General features: G+C 33.8%; 1 long non-coding RNA gene across 2 annotated transcripts in view; it reads right to left on the minus strand.

Moving 5' to 3' along the window:
* LOC105871714 (uncharacterized) overlaps nt 1–21,019 on the minus strand; it is a 108,700-nt gene that overhangs the window by 78,996 nt on the left and 8,685 nt on the right. The window contains exons 3-4 of one of the 2 annotated variants that reach the window (XR_012921756.1): nt 19,538–19,601; nt 15,431–15,501 (exon numbers count right to left, since the gene is read on the minus strand). This is a non-coding gene — a long non-coding RNA (uncharacterized LOC105871714). Of the gene's footprint in view, nt 1–14,967; nt 15,502–19,537; nt 19,602–21,019 lie in introns of those variants that run through there. The other variant, XR_001154291.3, reaches the window with a different exon arrangement.

Consider the following 21,019-nt stretch of genomic DNA (forward strand, 5'->3'; position numbering starts at 1 on the left):
GAACGGGCAGCAGTTAAAGCCATCCTGAGCTCTTGGTCATAACATGCTAGGTCTGCACTGAGCTCAGGAGGGAGTGGACCTACTTTTGACTTCTTTGAGTTGTACCTGGTGACTTGAAGCCAATCACGTCTCACCTACAGTGCAAGTGGAGATGGGTATGGGAATTGATCCAGGCACGAGAGGCTCTGACCTGAGAGGTGTTGGTCAACTGCTTTGTCACGTCCCAGGTGGGAAGTGGATAGCTCCACAGTCCCCAGTCTGCAAAACTGACATCTGTCTGCCTGACTTGGCATATGCAGAGCCTCTGAGCCCACAAAACAACCTGCCACTTGCTCACCTGACTCCGCCCTACTTGCCTTCTGCCTGTTTGGCCCTGACCTTGCCCTCCAGATTGGATCAACTCTACAGTCCAACCGGCCCTGCTTCTGACTCCTCAGTCCTGCTCAGAAGCTCTGCTTCTGGCTCCTCCCCAGTCCCAGCTCTTAAGCTTGCATGTAGGAGTCCTACATTCCAGTTCTGTGCCTCTAGAAACCCTACCAGGCCTGAGATATCATCTCCATGTCTCCAGCTTCTGCACAAGGACACCAAAACCCCACCCCAGAGCCTCCACCACCATATCAGGGCCTGAAGAATTGCTCCAAAGTCCAACTCCCTGCCAGGGACCACCCAGGCTCGAGCTGCCAGTACACTGGGACTTGGTTTGAGCAAATGCACATAACCAGGGAAGCCAGGACACTGCAACCAGCTGCTACTTGAGCAGAGGCAATCACAAGTGAACAGAAGAAATCATAACAGCTGCATTACAGATTTCTAGTGCACTCGCCCTTCCTCTGTCATGTCAACATTCAAGAGTGGGGTTGGGGGGAAGGCCTTCCATTTAGTGACCTCCCCTTACTCTAACCAAGCAGAAGAGTTCCAGCAAGGAACAGGAATCCTGCAAACCTATTAGCCCTGAGTTGAGAAAAGAGGTATCAGATGAGAAAAAAACCAACATAAGTACCCTGGAACCATGAAAAATCAAAACAGATCAACACCCCCAAGGGATAACAATGGAGCTATAACACTGAATTACAACTGCAAGTAAATTGTTGAAATGACAGAAATGGAATTCAGAATATGAATGACAAATAAAATGAATGGAATTGAAGAGAAGGTTGAAAACAAAAAACAAACAAAATGAAGCCCAAAAATATTTCAGGGAATTAATAAAAAAGTCACCAAAGAAATAGACAAAATTAGGAAGGATATAATAGAATGTAAAGAAATGAAAGAGTCAATCAGAGATTTTCAAAACACAACAGAAAGTTTCAGTAACAGATTAAAACAAAAAGAAGAGAAGAATCTCAGAGCTTGAAGACAAGGCTCTTTAGCTAATCCAATCATTTAAAGAAGAGAAGAGAACAACAAAGGCAGAATAATCACTTAGAAAGATGTGAGACTATGCAAAGTGAACAAATATATGAATTATAGGTATCCTGAGAAGAAGAAGAAAGCACTAAAAGGATGAAAAATCTATTTGAGGGAATTATGGAGAAAAAGTTCCCTAATATTGCCAGAGACCTAGACATCCAAATACAAGATGGTCATCAATCTCTGGGAAGATTTACAGCAAATAAAACAACTCCAAGACACATAGTAATCAACTTGGCCAAAGTCAAAATGAAAGAGAAGATGCTTAAAGCAGCTAGCCACAAGCAACAACTGACCTACAAGAGAAAATCCATCAGGATAACAGCGGATTACTCAGTAGAAACCTTATAAGCCCCTATCTTCAATCTTAATACATTAACTGCCACACTAGTTTAAAAAAAAAAAAAAAAAGGTTTTTCCTTGGGATCACAGTGTTTTATTACAAAAATGGAAAAAATTTCAAAACCAAAACAATCCTTTCCTATTTAATGAAAAACAAAATTTATTGACTTCTATTCATTTAATCTACATTTGTAGAATTAATTTGCTAATATTAATTGTAACAATAGGAACATCAACAAGTAAGATTTTCACAAACCAGCTGCATACTTTTCCCAGGTTTTGCTTCACAAGGCCCTGGGCTCCAAATTAGCATGAGTTAAATACAATCCACATGGCAGTTAGTGTGTTAAATAGAACTGTCAGTCTAGAATTTTTGTATCCTTCAAAACTAAATTTCATATTTGATGAAGAAATTAAGTCTTTCCCAGACAAGCAAACATTGAGGAAATTAATCATAATTAGAGCAACCGTGCAGGAAGTATTCAGGTCTGTATTATACATGGATTAGCACAATAGACATCCACCAGTGTAAAATCACCCAAAAGCTAAACGTCAAATCCCAGATGCCACAATGGCTCATGAGGTAAAACAAAGAGATGAATAACACAACAGGATGAACAGAAATCTACCCCATTTTTCAATTCTTTCAATAAATGTGAATGGTTTGAACTCTCCACTGAAGAGACATAGACTGGCTGAGTGAACAAAAAAAACAAAAATAAAACCTAAGTATCTGCTGTCTTCAGAAAATGCATCTAACCCATAAGAACTCATTCAGACTCAAGGTGAGGGATGAAAAACAATATTCCATGAAATGGAAACCAAAAGAAAGCTGGTGTAGCCATTATCATATCAGATAACATAGACTTCAAGTCAACAAAAGAAAGACAAAGATGGTCATTATATAATAGTAAAGGGAAAAATACAACAAGAAGACATAATAATCCTAAATATTTATGTACCTAACACAGATGTGCCCCCATTTATAAAGCAAACTCTACTTAAGGAACACTTACACAGTGTTGGTAGACTGCAAACTAGTACAACCTCTATGGAAAGCAGTATGGAGATACCTCAAAGAACTAAAAGTAGACATACCATTTGATCCAACAATCCCACTACTGGGTATATACCCAAAGGAAAAAAAAGGCATTTTATTGAAAAGATACTTGCACTTGAATGTTCATAGTAGCACAATTCAAAATTGCAAAGATGTGGAAACAACACTAGTGCTGATCAATACATGAGTGGATTAATAAAATGTGGTGTATGTATGCCATGGAGTACTACTGAGCCATAAAAAATGACGAACTGATAACTTTTGTAACAACCTGGATGGAACTAGAGGTCATTATTCTAAGTGAAGTATCATATTTCAAGAATGGAAAAACAAACATCACATGTACTCACTACTAAATTGGAACTAATCAATCAACACTTACGTGCATACATGGAAGTAAAACTTAATAGAAATCAAGCAGGCAGGAGGGTAGAGGAGGTGATGGGTAAATTCACACCGAATAAGTATAATGCACAGTATCTATGTGATAGACACACTCATAACTTTGACTTGAACTGTATAAAACAAATTATGTAACCAAAATATTTATACCCCTGTAATATTCTGAAATAAAAAAAAAATAGAAATGTGTTCAAATGAAATTTGAATATATTGTGGTTCTATTAGCTTCAAAGCAATAGAGCATATGAGTTGTCTTTAAATTTTCTTATCAGTGGAAATACAATAAAAAACTAAAAAATGTAAATTTCTTATACTTAAATTATAATGTAGATTTTGCTTTGGGTTATTAATTCTTTTATGTCAGTTGCTAGTTGAAAACACAATTAGGAACATTTCATTATCTAATAATGACAATTTATCAGGTATTTAGTACTTATATGCCTCACTATTTTATATAGTTGACAGATTTTAACTTATGTTATGCTTAGAAAAGGCCTATGAGAAAAATATTATTATTACCTCCATTTTAGAGATGGAACAACTAATAAACAGAGAAGATAGTACATTACATAGGCATTTTGTGTCAGCAATTTGTTACTACATTCTATTGGCTCACATATGGGAAACCATACTACCATATTACAAATAATTGTAACTTGAGCCTACTTACTATATGATAAAGAGGCAATACATACTATTTCATGGCAGCTGTTGGGGCTCATAAAATAAAACCCCAAAGTAGGGAGCTTATGTACTCTGAGTACTTTGGAATTCCTCAAAACAGCCTCAGAAGCAAAAATTTTCCCTGACTTTCTGCTTCCCTCCTGTCTCTCAACCTTTTTTCTCCCCTGAAGTGAGTCCCGAAAACTAGAATTCCTCTTCCCCAAGGCAGGTCATAGAAACAAGAATTCCTTTTCCCCAAAGCAAGCCACAAAACCTATAAAGGTCACTATCTCTCTTCTCCCTTGAAGGCTCTTATTCCCAAGGGGTCCTGCCACTATTTCTGAAAGGAAGGAATGCTATATAGACAGGCCAAGGGAAATCTGAATATACAGGCCTTGCTGGGTGTCCCCCTCAGTCTATTACTGTTATATCATATCCCTCTGTCCAATCACATTTCTACATGGCTGTCCATTCTTCATTGAATCTAAGCATAAAACCTTGCAGGTTTCCCTGTGTCTTTGGTTCTTCATTTCTGAAGGCTTCAATGTCATGTAGTACTTTGATTAAACAAATGTGTTTTGCCTTTCTCTTCTTAACCTGTCTTTCATTATATAAATATCAGGTGTGGCCCTTATGGGTGTGAAAAGGCATCACAGGTCTTGCTGGGTGTCCCTACACCACTGTGTTTTATGTACTTGTGTGCACATAAACTCATGCTCTATTGTATGCTACATAGATCCTGATAATACTGTACATTTTGTGACAGATTACAGAAGCAAAAAAGTTCCTGTGTTTGAAAAGCATTACTTTGTTGAAAGTAAACTTTTCCATTTCAGTGGAGTCATTCATAACTGAGAATTACAAGACATTTTGTCATCTCAGGCTCCTCTGTACACAACTTCTATGAGCTGCATTTTATCATTCCTTGGGTTTGAGGTAAGATAATCATATATTTGAGCAGGGGTTATGACATGATTCCACACATTCCCCATAGTGACAACAGAATAAAAGAAGTATCATTGGGTTTTTACAAAGTCCTTTTTAGCTGAAAATAAATTTAGAAAATATAATGTTGCAGAAATGGTATTTTTTCTTCATTGCATCTTATTATAATGATTACAGAATGGCTGTTTCTTCAAAATGATGTTTTGTAAATACCTAACCAATATAAAAACCTCTTCCCAGTCACCCTACTAATTGCTGGTGATGCAAGGGTGAAGAACCCATGCACTCAACAAATTCACAATCCTGGGCTGGGCACGGTGGCTCATGCCTGTAATCCTAGCACTCTGGGAGGCCAAGGCGGGTGGATCACTCAAGGTCAGGAGTTTGAAACCAGCCTGAGCAAGAAAGAGACCCCGTCTCTACTAAAAATAGAAAGAGATTAATTAGCCAAGTAAAAATATATAGAAAAAATTAGCTGGGCATGGTGGCACATGCTTGTAGTCCCAGCTACTCGGGAGGCTGAGGCAGAAGTATTGCTTGAGCCTAGGAGTTTGAGGTTGCTGTGAGCTAGGCTGATGCCATGGCACTCTACCCGGGCAACAGAGTGAGACTTTGTCTCTAAATAAATAAATAAATAAATAATAAAAACAAGTTCACAATCCTGTGGAAAAGATTGCTACATTAGTATCATTTATATGCATGAGTAATAAAGTGTGATGATAACAAGACCTCATCTCAGTCCCAGTGAAATACATTACAGTCTTGACTCTCTATAAAGCCAGCACTATGAGATAGAATCATAATACAAGGCAAATATTCGTTAAAAAATTGTGATTACTCATGTAAGTAAAAAGAAACATGATATTAATTTTAATAATATATTTTACTTAACCCAATATATCTAAAACATCAACTATTTGACATGTAATCATTAAAAAAGATTTTTATTGAAATATTTTACAAGCTTTGTTCACATATTAGACTTCAAAATCCGCTATTTTAGACTTACAGTATATCTCTACTCTGAATAGTCACATTTCTAGTAATTCACAACCATATGGGATTAGTGGCTACATTATTGGACAGCACAGGTCCACAGCCTAGCTACTTAAAGGGTGGTTCTCGGATCAGCAGCATCCGCATCAGCTGAGAGTTTGTGAGAAATACAGAATCTTAGCCCTGACCTCAAACTTACTGAATTTTAAAAAGATATTCAGGCGATTCATATGCACATTAAGGGTGAGAAGTATTTTTCTAAAAGAGGTCATATAAGGAATGCCTCAGGAATTCTTATCAGGGAGAGTTGGCAAACACTGCTGTAGTCAGCTGGACACACAAAATCTCAATTTGCAATTCAAGAGATGAATTTTAAATAATGAAGCATAAGAAAATAAGTAAACCAGAGCTAAAAAGTAGTCTCAGAGATGTTTACAGGTATTTTTCAAACAAATATCTCTGAAAATTCTGTGAAGTTGTCTTGACATCCATTCCATAATGAGTTACTCTGTGGTTATGAGTGTGTGTGTGTCTACATTTATTTTGTATTACCTATTTTTAAAAAAAAATTTAGACTAATTTATTTAATAATTATATATCTTCTATTTGGACAAGCATATTTATAAAAAACATTATGTGCGAGATAAATAAACTCTCTGTGCTGATTTAACTGTTATCCACATATTAGATTCAGCAAATAATTCATGACTTCAATGACAGTTCTGAGAACAGCTGGAACTTAAGTAATCAATTATAGATGCATCTCCCTCAGGCACCTAAAAAGAATGGGAGTTTATTCCATAGTGTTAAGGATTTTTATTCCCTCAGCTACTATGCCATGTCAAGTCTCATCTTTGAAATGGTGACCAAATTCCCAGAGTTATGGCATGTTGCATGCATGCATAATCAGGCAGTCAAACTTTTATCTGAGTGATTCTCTTGAGGCTACTTATCTAGTTGAAATGAGTCCAAATATCTTTTAGTAAAAGAGGAAATATAAGTTCAAGGGATAAAAAGAGTTTACTATGTCTTCTAATATTTGTTAGATGGGTTATTAAATAAAATACTACCTAAGAACGTGAGCTTTTGAATCAGATAGGTCTGAGTTCAATTACTGGCTCTTTCACTTCCTACCTGAATAACCTTTGTTAGGGACAGAAAAATAAGAGGTAATGAAATGTTAGGGGCAGAAAAACAAGAAAGAGGAAACAGTTAAAGAAAAACAATAAGAAGGAAATAGTTACAGAAAAATAACCAGGGAAAACAGTTATTTCAGTCTTAAAAAACGGAGTAATTAGACCATGGAACAGTAACCACCAATCAGAAAATAGAAAAACACCATAAATGTGACTTTCCCCATCACACATATAGCAGAAAGGAATGTCTGGAGTTAAGTTATGTTATGGAGTTAAGTTATGTCCATACCTGGAAAAATCGAGACCCCAAAACCCATGACATATAATCATGAGTAATTATAACTGACCTTTACATCAACATATACTACCAGCTTATAAAAAGAAAAACAGAAAAAGATAGTGTCTTCTCCTGTCGTGGAGACAGACCCATTGCCCCTTAGGAAATGTGCTTTCACTTTGCACCTTTAAACTTTCCTTACAATAAATTCTTCATGCATACTTGCTGAGTGTCTGTCATTTGTTTCTACCGTGTGGGTCAAGGCTTACAATTCCACCAAGCCAGGAGCCCAAGAACTGGGGAAACACTTCAAAGTCCAGCCAGGAACAGGAATGTGACACCTTGAGCAGATTAAATGGCATCTCTGAGCCTCTTTTTGCTCATAGTTAAAAAAAAAAAAGTCAATTTTCCTGATTTATTTATTAATTAAAAGTGTCTATGTAATTAATGATTGTTAATAATTTCAAAAATATATCTTATTTTACAATATCAAATTATAGGAAAGAAAACTTTATTTTATTATCCATTACTTTTATCAAATGATGAAGCCCCAGTCTCAAAGACTCCCAGTATTGTCTTCTGTTTTGAACTTAAACTCTAAAGGATATGATTCTACAGCCCTTGCAGCAGCAGCACTATTATCTTCATCATTATCATCATCATCATCATCATCACCATCACCACACTAGCTTGCATGTAATAGGGTACTCTACTAAAAGTTTTACAGGAATTTTCTTATTTATATCTCACAAGATTTCCATGAAGTAGATATTGCTAGTATCTTGAAAGGGGAGCTTTATAAAGATTAAGCAATTTCTCCAAATTCACACTGTGTGATAGCAGGGATAAACCTTGGACCAGTAACACCAATGACAACCCACCAACAGAAAAACATTAAGTAAGTGATTAGAAAGGTGACTACTGGCCAGGTGTGGTGGTTCACGCCTGTAATCCTAGCACTCTGGGGGGCCACAGCGGGCAGATCGTTTTGAGCTTAGGAGTTCTAGTCCAGCCTGAGCAAGAGCAAAACCCCATCTCTACTAAAAAAAAAAAAAAAAAAAAAAAAAAGAAAGACAGAAAGAAAGAAGCTGGACAACTAAATAAATATGTATATATATGAAAAAAATATATATATATATAAATAAAAGCCGGGCATGGTGGCACATGCCTGTAGTCCCAGCTACTCAGGAGGCTGAGGAAGGAGGATCACTTGAGCCCAGGAGTTTGAGGTTTCTGTGAGCTAGGCTGATGCCACAGCACTCTAGCCTGGGCAACAGAGTGAGACTCTATCTTAAAAAAAAAAAAAAAAAAAAAAAAGGTGACTACCTGTGTCACAATGAACACTTTCCAAATCAATTTACATAAAACAACAATCTATTCCCCTGAGTTAACAGTTTATTTATCAATGTTATGGGCTAAATTGTGTCCCCTTCAAATTTATGTTGAAGTCCTAAAATATAATACCTAAGAATGTGACTGTATTTAGGATATTTAAAGGGATAATTAAGTCTAAATGAGGTCATGAGGATTATCTAGAATTCAATATGACTGGTGCCCTGATAAGAAAAGGAGATTAGGACACAGACACATACAGAGGAAACACAATGTGAAGGCACAGGGGAGAAGAGGTCCATCTACAAGATGAAGAGAGAGACTTCAGAAGAAATCAACCCTGCTGACACCTTGATCTCAGACTACTAGTTTCTAGGATCATGAGAAAATAAATTCCTGTTGTTTAAACCACCAAGTCTTTTGTTATGACAAATCTAGCTAACTAGTACAGATGCTCCTCTACTTAACAATGAAGTTATGTCCTGATAAGCCTATCATAAATTGAAAATGTCGTAAGTTGAAAATGCATTTAATACCCCAGTAAACCCACTGTAAAACAGAAAAATCATAAGTTAAACAATCAGAAGTACAGATGGTCCTCAATTTATGATGGGGTTATATCCTCGGAAGCCCAAGGTACAATTGAAAAATTCTCAGTTGAGCCATCATAAATTCCAGACTGTCTGTACAATCAACAGTAGCTTATTTATGAAGTTCCACTTCAAGACTATCTTCTGACTATGCATAAAAATCCTAAACAATTATGATGTGAAGTGTGCCCACTCCCAATCAGCTCTTTATTTTGAAAAATCTTCCTTAAACTATTTGAGCAAGTCCTCTAAAAACCTATAATATCCCACTTTTAAGACTGTGGTAAGATTCAATCAAGACTCTAAGACTGTAGTGGTGATCTCTTACTCAATGGAGTGTTTTTTGATTAAAATTAGTTTTGCTTCATTAATGGGTTACCTGGTGATACTCTGGGAAGTTCTGCAGTATGTAGTTTTCACCATAATTCACAAGACTCTCTTGTAGCTCAAATTTTTCGATTTTAAAACAGCAGGCTCAACTGATCCCCCTCAATCCTTCAAATCAGGGGAATTCTCTGATGATGATGGAAAGGCAAAACTCACATTGGATTTGCACTGTGTATTGTTGTCATCAAGATCCCAATGCAAAATTAATTTAGTCTCCTTGGAAATAGGATTCCTTTTAATTATCTTGTGGTCATTTGATTGGATTTGAAGATTCTCATTCTTGGTGAAAAGAAGTCTTAATCTCATGTTTTCTTGTTCATTTATGTTCTAAGTCTGTTAAAAGAAATCTGTACAAAAAAGGTAGGCAAAGGGTCAAGAAGTCTGTCCTTTAAGTTGAGAAGGTATAATCAGGTATCATTTGGACACACACTTGCATTGACCTTATCTTTGTGTCTCTGAGAACGGCTTTGTTCAATTCTGTATGTCAGGAGTTAAGAGTTTTGTTGGGATTTTAATGGGTGATGACTAGACAATTGACTAGATTTCAGAAACATGAAGTTCGACAAGCACTATCACTGATAATACTACCAATGTCACTGATTAGCATAGTTCTGTATACTAATGATTCTGTATTCGTGTAAATCTAAGTCTATGCCCCTCTGTGCCAGACACTTACTACTTACATGTATTAATACTATAGTTCTAATAATTATAAATATCATCTAACTGTTACAATTTTAACAAGGATGATTTAGAATTACCATAGCCACCCTGAAGATCTTTTATAAACAAAATTTTTAACGTGAGAGGTACTTTAAAAATGAAAGAAAAAAAATACAAACATTTAATGATCTGAATTTGGGGATGTGGTATTAAAGTTTCCAACAGAAATTCAGATTCTAAAATTATTTTATTGACTAAGGTAAATAAAAGAATTTCGGAATGTGAAAAACTTAAAACTGTCTTTATATTAGATGCTCCAAGCACAACTGGAATATAATGTGTATTACACTACTATTTCTTTCTTCAACATATGCTTTAACAGGACATCTAACTGCTATCCCTCTTTCTGGTCCACTTCTGTTTTGTATGGCTATCCAGACACTTACACAGATCATTTATTTCTTAAGGTTAAATATCTTTCAGAACAAGGCAAGCACCTTAAGTTTGATGTTAAGACTCAGTCTCCTTCTGTGCTGAGAACCACCATTACAGACTTTCCAAAGCCCAGACAAGATAGGCAAAAGATGAACAGAGGGATTTAAAATACTTTTAGCGATACATAATCTATTATTCCTAAGCCTATATCAACTGATCCATATGTTAGTAGGAATTTCAAACACAGAATATTTGGAAAGAAAAGGAAGAATGACAAGACCCCAAAAGGAAACTGGAATTGCATAGGAAACAAGTGGGTTTAGAAAACATATAAATCTTGGACAAAATCTTGTGGAGGCTATTTCCAATGTCTTACCCATGATAGTAGACTAGACTCTAATGTAGCCCTTCAAGTAAAGAAAGGACAATCCATTGGGGATTTTGGGGATGATATTCTTACCATCTTTAGACAGCATCTATTAGTAAATCCTAAAGTAGATGTGATTTTGCCTCTCTCTCTCTCCACTTTTTGAAAATACACTTTAGCCAGCAAGAAGGAGTTTAATATGCAAGCAAAAACTAGATAAGAAAATGGCCCAAGAAAATATCATGGAATATTTCTCAAGAATAAACTAATGGTTTCACACACAAAATAATGAAATTTCCACCTTCTATTCATCAAGACTGAGAAAAATAAACCTATTGATTAAAATATTAAATACCCCTTAAATATGATAAACAGAAAAGACATTGTAAAAAGCAACTGATTTGTACTAGCTAAAAACTGAAAGAAATATAAATGGGTAATAACTGAAGCAGCTGTCAAGGTGATTTTAGTTTATATTTTCCCATTATATTATTAAATACAAAAGGAGATATTTCTCTAAATATTTATGTACAAACTTGAATTTTTTATTCATCCAGTAGGTATAGCATAATGTACAAACCTTGCCACCTTTGTACAACCTCTCCTTCAGACTCAACAGATTTCCTTTATGACACTACATCTGCTACTATAATATGTATATATATGTGAAGTAAATGTAAATTCAAAATTAAATGATCTTCTAAAGAAAGCTTTTCTTAATCCTTGAAGATTCCCTTTGTCATAATAAGATTATACCCATTTTGCCCATTGAATTACTAGTATCTTTGTTTTTAAATTAATCTAAAATTAACTAATAGAAAAGATCTTTAGGAAAAGTAGCATGGCTCAATGATCTCTTTGAAAACATGAACTCTTTTAAAACACAATGATTTCTTTTAAACCACAAATTAGCAACATTATCTGATCCTCTTGAAATTGCTTGCTCAAACAATTCCAATTGCTGTTACTTGTGGTTTCTATGTCCACAAGGTTGACATCCTCTTGATGATGTGAACTTTTTTTTTCTTATTAGCTTGTCTATTTCCCACAATTTGAATTCTATCTTAATTCAAACAGAGAAGGGGAATTACTGCAGAGGGACCATGTCATATTCTGTTAATCATCAATAGGACAGACTGTTTTTCTTTTGCAAGCTCCCCAACAATCTCTATAAGAAGTCTGTGTCTTATGAAAAAAGGAGAAAAAATGCTTTGTATACAGTTTGAACACCAGTATACCATCAAGTTTCAGAATAGTGATCCTTAGGTTCATGTCTTTTTGCTGGAAGACAAAAAGTTTCAACCTCTTACACTTTTAAAGTGCCTTACCACTGGAAGATTTACAACTAACCATTCTTAGGAATGCTTCAGAAACAGATCATCTTTAGAGAAGGCAATTTCCACCAAATATATTGGAACAAGAACAATGAATACAAGAGATGGATAAGTTCTATCCAAAACTTTTCAACAAGAGCTAGATGACTACAGCCATGGTTTGACATGCCTTAATCTTCACTACATATTTTTTATTCTTTATATTTCTAGCTATGTTCTTTCTTCTTTGATGCTTTAATATTCTAAAAGTTGTTATTTCTTCACAATTATGTATGAGGTCCTGTCCTTAATATTGCTTTTGCAACCTTAGTTACTTCTTGATATGAGTCTAATATCTAGCCGTAATTTGTTCATAATTTGCCTAAAACATACAAATAGACCAACTAGTAGCTTTGTATAGATTTTATTCTGTATGCCAACAACTCCTTTTAGTATTGATCTTTTATGGTAACAGGTTTGGTTTCATCAGTAATGGACTGACAGACATTGGACTCAGTAATGGACTGACAGATAGTAAGGGACACTGAAAGACATTTTATCTGGCTGATAGAAGAAGTCAGTTAATAAATCTAAAATCACATATTATATTCCACTTAGTAAAAGAAGTTTCTGACTTAACTAGAACAACAGCCAAGGCCAACTTGTAGGAGCTAGAGTCTGCAACCAGACTTTCTAAAAGACAAACCTCATAAAGGCAACATAAACTAGATGGTATGTTTTCAAATCCTGTCTCATATTTATAGGACTTATTGTGCTGGTGAATCTTATGATTCTGTGTTATATAAGCTATTCCTCTATCTATTCCTCTAATGATGTCTTCATTTACTTTTTTTTCATGTAACTACATTCAATGGTACCAAAATGGTACAATGGTATAATATTTAACAACTCCATAGTGTTATTTTGGCCGACTGACTTTTGGTTACTAATTATTATCAGCAAACTGGAAAGGAACTTCTTATCTTTGTAAATTGATGATCATCTTCAACATACTTCCCAATTCTCTGGATCCATTCTGGTCAGTTATTTCTGTTGCCTGGAAAAAGTTATTGCTACATAACTTGATGAAGGAGGAAAACTGAAACATATTTGGGATACAAAACCTTGTTCATTTCAGGGGAATTGTGTATAAATATCTTCAGTCCTCAAATGTCTGTTCTTTAAAACAAGAAAGTGGAAAAACATTCTACCTACAATGATTTATAATGGAATCAAATTTAAGCTAAATATGGTGATAAGATCAATCTATTTCTCATTGGAGAAATTTGAGTAGTTCAAAACTTAAGAGTGGCTCAAACTAGAGGAACCCTAAACATAATATTGGTCTCTAAAGAAAGTGCATGTACTATTTTATGGGAAGAATATTATATTTAAATTTATACACAATTTTTTAGGATTCTGCATATTATTAATGCAATCTGGGGTGCAAGTAGTGAAACCATTTCATTTAATCACTTGATAAATAATATCTTTCTTTTTTGTGAGCTCTTCAGATAAGGAATGGTATCTGTTCTCTGTACAGTTGTTCTCTTATCAAATGCTCCAACAAAAGATCACCCAATGACAATAGGGAAATCTGATGTACATAGTGGTTGAAATTACCACCATTAAAAATATAATAGACAGTTATAATTCTTCAAAGAGGAGTATAGATCTGGAATTGTAAAATCCCCAGATGATCATTGTGTATCTGAGTAGTGAGAGCACCCGTGCCAACATTTGTTAGTTATGAAACACTTGTCAGGAAGGGTAAGGACTATACACAAATTAATAATTACACTGTTGGCTTCAGGAAATTCCTGGAGATCAAATTATCTTAGATAATAGTCTGCTTACCTGAAGAAACAGCTTACTTATCTAACAATCATTTATTAAGATTTACTTCAAGATGTTCACGTCACTATGCTCACCAATCCTAAACATTTATGCAGAGTGCACTGTCTAATCTAAGCCAATTTGTCACCTTGTTTAACATACCTTAAACCACTTGAGCCTAAACCTCAAAACCTTGTAATTGTCTCTCTTTTTTGCTTTTCCCTTCTGACAGACTACTTAAATTCCATTAAGATAGTGTTCTCTGTTATGACAATGATTTCTAACAAATGTAATTTATTGAATTAACAAGTTGTCTAATGATATTTGGGGGAGTTCAACTGTCACATCATTTTATAATGGAAAGGGGGAAAAAATAAACATTGGGATAAAAGACCTTGGTTAGATTCATTACTCACTCTAGTCAGCTGAGACATGTAAAACAAGTGCCTAATGTTTTCATGCAATATTTTTGTGGGTGAATTTAGAATAATATTTTTTTTCTTCCTGCATCACAAAGTTCTTAAGAAAATGGAATTTAATGACAGAATTAAAATATATTTGTGAATATTGAATTATTATACAAATATGAGACTTTGCTTAGTAGTACTATAAAGTATGCATAAAATTGACCATCTAGGTTAGCACACTTTTGAGAGTGAAGGTGGCACTATTTGCATATGTTATAAGACACACATCATAAAAGGGAAATATTCCAGGCAAAGTCATATGAATCATTACTCAATTATTAGTGTAAATTCAAGTACTTCTTTTATTCAAGCATATTCAAGTATTGCTCTTAGTTACTAATGCCACTACCACTACCAACAGAAACAAAAGTATTCTTTGGGGAGACCCTAAGGGAAACAATATCTGACTAAAGTTTAGGGCCACAAAATGGATTCAAATAAAACACCAAGAAGATTGAAATATGATTTTGATGATTTATGCCTCCTGACATATCACATTGTTATTGTTGTTGTTTATTTAGTATTAGGAACAAGTGAATCAAATAGGTATATAAATAAAATGCAGCTAACATTTCCCAGTGGTATTTAGTTGTGTTCTGCTTCTTCCCTAAACAAAGTCAAGACATAGCTAACTGTAGTTAAGTGCTCAAGTCAGTATGAAAAAAAATGGGCAGTGAGAAAATAAAAGATGTGCTGTAAATGATTTACATACTAGATAGCAGGACACTGACATACAAACTTTTCACTTTATTTTGTTTTCATTATTTCAAGATGCATAATTTAAAAATTGATTTCACTTTGTCACATACCAAGATACTTAATCTTGAAAATGACATTGCTGAACAGTGTCATATTTCAGGTGGAAAATGAAACCAGGCAACTGCAAAATAACACACATCATGAAAATGTTAATCACAAAATGACTTCCAAACTCTGGAATTTAAAGTTAATGCAAATAATGTAAGAACTAAAATATTTTATTACATTCTGATCCTTTTTATAACTTTATTATTTTAAATACCATGAGATAACTTATATTTGTCAACAATTTTGCTTATGTTTTAATTGTAAACTTTGAATTTAAGTTGGATGGTAAAAATAATTATACAGAATAAAAAGTCAAGTGTCTGAATGTTTTTTAGTACATTATTTTTTATTTCACAATGTTTTTTCAATATTGACAAATTAGCAATGAAGTAAACTGAAGAACATGAGATTTTTTAAATTAATTGTAAATACTATTTAAATAAAGGCAAAATACATTATAATTAGGAAAACAAATACCTTCTGGAAAGACAGAGTACAATTAATAAAAACATTTTATGATATTAAATGTAATAAACATGAAAACAGCTTAGAATAAATACCCTAAAAAATTTTCCAAGATTAGTAGCATATAAACTGAAAATAACCACTAAATAAAACATTGTAAAAATCTTTTTAAAAAGATAACAAAGAAATCTTTTTAAATTAGAATCTATGTGTCTGTGTGTGTATGTGTGTATGTGTGTGTGTGTGTGTGTGTGTGTGTGTGAGAGAGAGAGAAAGAGAGAGAGAGAAAATGAGAGAGAAAGGAAAAGAGACAGAGAGAGAAGCAACCCAAGAAGTCAGAAGAAATGGCCAAAATGTGATAAATTCTAAATAATATAATAAGAAATAAGTTATTTTAGTATATTAATAAGCATTTCTGTTGTGTAGTGAAATTACTAAAAATTAAACATATTCTTCTTAGACTGGAATATATTATAAAATTGATTTCTCTCCAAAATATTATTTGAATATATTTTACTGCTTAACTCTCACTTTCTGAATCAAAGTGGAGTTAAATATAGATTTTACATGTTATTTGAATTTTAGAGTATGCATTTATCTGATGAATGAAAACAAATTTTATTACTACTCTTGTTTCTCTCTTCAAAGAACAAAATACCAATTCTTCATTCTTTTATTTATTAATATCAAAGTCTATATGAAATAATTATGTAGTAAAAATTATGTTTACTTAGATTTTCAATTGAACAATAAGCAATGGTACTTTGGATGCTTACAGATTTTTAAAATTTATTTAATCCCCAAGAGAATATTGACGCGCCTTAGTGCAACTCTCAATTATTTGTGAAGAAGCATTTCACATTCCCTGTGTTTGATTGACTGATACGCGTTTTAGAGAAATTGTAAACTGCATTATTATATTTTACTCTAACAATGATAGTTATATTATTTTTTATATGAAAACCAGATTCCAGATGAGAAAGAACCATTTCATTTTTAACATGTGATCAGAAATAAGTAAAAATGCAATTTTGCAATACATTGGAAAATGTGCCATTATGAAAATTTCCCTGGAGAATTATAGTTGAAAACATATTGGTAAATAATTCATACTTCCTAACTTTATAGTATTAAAAATTCATTCATAAAACAGATAAAACAGTAATAAAATGTGATTTTTTTTTTGCTGTTTCTAAGTTGGATTTGAAAATGAACTTTCTTAAGAATGCAAATAAGCATTTTTCTCTGTGAGTTATTTTAAAATAACAGAAAAAACCTGAATTTAAAATGTTAATATTTGATAAAATAAATATAAATTCATTATTTCTCAAAATAAATCATGAGTTTAGAAAGAATAAAATATTTCCTTTTTTTTTTTTTAACTGAAATGCAAAAAGAAGGTAGCTTCCAAAGAAACTGCTTCAAAGAGAATAAGCATGAAAGGGTGTAGGGCACTGGGAGCTACTCAGGAGCATTCACAGAAAATCGGAGAACAGAAACTACAACAAAGTTTCAAGTACATTGGCATGTGCTTTTACAAAAGATGATACTTATAAGTGAGAGTTAGAAAAAAAGGACTCTTACAACATTTGGGGGAAAGGTACTGGTTGTCATTTGCCTGTAATTTGCATTTAACTCAGTGCCAAGTGGAACTTTCCACATGGGGGCCAGGGAAAATTGTTATGAGAACATGGAAATTCAAGATAGTTCAAGAAAATACAGCCTTTCATATTTGATTATGTAAGAATTCATGACTGTCTTTAAATAAACTTGACAATTATCTTTCCTTGTATAGTACAAAATCTCATACCTTATTCAGACATGAACAATTTTAAACTTTAATTGTGATATTCAGCTTGAACTCAAAGTTTTATGTTATAATTACTTATTGTTAAGTCTAATACATTATTATTGCTATTCTTATTTTCCTTACAGAAGCTACTAATCTCTATGAAAGATCTCAATGATAAATAAAATAATCTAATTTAATAATTCCATTATAACATAATTTATAATTGTTGACATATTCAGAAATGTTGTACAGAGGAAAAATGCTCACATTTATTTTTTCACTCTGTATATGCTCATAATGTGGTTTTCCATTTTGACTCACTATTCTAAAAATTCATTGTGTAGCAATATTTCACAATATTTTGTTAAGAATTCTTTAAGTATGTTTTATGTGCTAATTCAGTTCTCACCAGTACCAAGAGCCCAATTGTGTAGACATTTTGAGTAGACATTAATCAGTAGTGGCTTCCTGAACAATGATATCTATTTACATTATCATTTCTAACACAACACATTTAAGTCCCCTTGAATTATACTTCAAGCTTTCTCTACTGGAGCCATGACTGTTTTCTTCTACTTGGTGTTTGCTGCTATGTACATTTGCTGCCTGCAGGTTAATGAAACTACTCTTTCTCTGTGCTGATGAGAACGTAATTATATGTGAGAAAAAATTCTCATCCATCAAAAACTGAATGCCTATACATCTACATATTTAATTACCAAATTGATTAAGCACGTGTTTTTAGTAATTATTTTGTGCTCACCACTTTACTGTAAAAATTAAGGCCATGGAGGCCAAGGGCAAAGTAATACACGGAAATCAAATAGCTATACAATAATTTAATGATTCTGATTATATTTGTCTTCTTTGGACAAGCAGAGGAACTGGCTGGATGAGGGGACTCAGGAAGATTGTCACCTCTGTCTTCCTAGTAGACTCACTCCCTTATTGGCTTTGACAAAGCAAGTTGCAATGTTGCAGAGGCACACGAAAGAGTAGCAAAATATAACACCTCAAACTCTGCTACTTTGGCATAAGGATTATATTGAGTTGAAGACAATTGAGAAGCAGATAAAAGAAATTTATCTGCTCTTCCCTATTTGCCTGAAACCAGTAAATAAATTTACAAAGGTATGCCTCCTCTGCTTTCTACCAGGAAGGACAAAGTTTGATCACGGAAGACACCTTTAAACTCCTATCAGCAGAGACAGCACCAAGGAGGCTTGATCTACAGGAACTCCTCCACCTCATTTAACAGCCATAAGCTTCCTCCTTATTTGTGATAATTGCTGATATTAGAAATTTGAAGTAAAGAGAAATTAAGTCAAATTATGAAAGGCACAGAACTAGTAAGTTGCAAAGCTAAGATCTGAACTCAATCAGATGTGTCCCAGACACCATATGCTGCCTCTCTGTGGGGGTGACAGAAACTGCTGCAGTGATACAGTCCATCCTATTTAAGAGAATGCCCATCAGAAAAGTATCCTTTCAACTTCTGACTTCCTGGCTTCATACCTATTCCTTTGTCCCCCTCTTTGTGACAGTATTAGTGATGTCCCGCCTCTTACCTCTACTTCTTTTCTCAATTCTGTCTACTTTCACTCTATGCATTTCTCTTTCTTGAGTCACCAAGCTGCTTCTCTCTTCCTGTCTCTTCTCATTAGGATTTAAAGGTTAATTATTTGAAATTCATGCAAAATTATTTTTACTTGTGGTGTTGTGGGTAGGTAATAATTCATTTATCTTCTGCCACCTATGCTCATTTCTTTCACGGGGTCATATTCTCAGGTGATGAAATGAAACAGATAGGAATATGAATTAAAAGGACTGGTGCCTTGGCTTTCTAGCTTACCTTCAGTGTGTTTGCCGACATACACAAAGTTTGCTGACATACCACAGTTTGCTGGCCTATCTATCTGAAGATAAGAAAAATAGGAAGAATATTTGAATTTAGAGGCAAGTGGAATGGGTCACAGGCAGCTTGCTAGGTTTAATAATGCTATAGGCTACCTAGGCCTGATTCATGCTAAAATAAAGGAACTTCACATGGGATTCAGCTTAGTTCAAACTGGATAAGGTGCAAAAACATCATAAATATGGCATGCTGTTGCCTTATCTTTTTGTCATTGTTGTTATTATTGTTCATAAATATTTCCCATGATAACAGTTTGACAATCTAAATTCAAATACTAAATCTACTGCTTATAAGCAAGGTGGCCATGAGAAAATTTCATGTTTTTTACTACAATTTCCATATCCTATAAATTATTATTTACTTATTTAACCTACCTCGTAGAATTTAGATGACAAAATGCATGTGAGAGAGTCTGACTCAAACCAAGAACTAAATATCAAAACCCACAAATGCAGTGTCAATGTGAAATTTGATTTAAAGCTAGATTACTTTAATACAGTTGAGTTGTACCAATTATTGTGTTCTGGTTTGATTCCTGACAAGGAAATAAAGCTGGTAAAGTAAATTTTAGAAAATATTTTCTAAAAATCAATAATGATTTGTAAAGAAAATTAATAACTTATAATGAATATAATAAATTACTTGAAATAAGTGTTAAACTAATTACAGTATATTATAATAGCTGCTCTGAAAGTTGAACATAAATTGAAACACTACTGATACTATCTACTACTGTAAACAAATCATTAGGGGACATATTCACATGTCAAGCTTACTTTTACTGAGATTATTTTCATGTTGTTATGACAAGTATACAATCTTTGTAGAGAATCAGACAATTTTGGTGACTAGATTAACAAAATTATTTTATAAATGTATCTATAGTTCATACATACAACATTTATTTCTATGATGATTTTATAATCTGTGTTATATTCTTACTCCTGATCTAGGTATAGTTTCTCCCACATTCAAACTTGAAAAAGAATTACAGACAAGAAAGCCAGAGTGCTAGCAATATATCATATTTGGCGTCCCTATTTTAATGATTGATCATAACAAAAGGTGTATTACAAACTCATACCTGAACCTATACAGGAATTACACCTAATTGAGAACCATCTTCCTACATCCACTCATTGTAGAAAATGACAATTTGTTCTAGGAGCCCATTCAAAGGATGCTGTTCAGCTATCACTCCAATGTATCCAGCAACTATTTCACTGTTGCTGACTGTAACTGCTTCAAGTATCACCTTGGGGGTTTATGTCTCTCTTTAAACTTTGTCACATTCATTTAACTTTATAAGGCCTCCGTTTCTTTACTGGTAAAATTAAGATAATGATTGTAGTACTTCATTGGGTTATTAATAAAATCCAATCACCTAATATATGAAGTGTTTGGCATAATGCCTGGCAT

The sequence above is a fragment of the Microcebus murinus genome, chromosome 11 (assembly GCF_040939455.1).
Source record: "Microcebus murinus isolate Inina chromosome 11, M.murinus_Inina_mat1.0, whole genome shotgun sequence".
NCBI lineage: Eukaryota > Metazoa > Chordata > Mammalia > Primates > Cheirogaleidae > Microcebus > Microcebus murinus.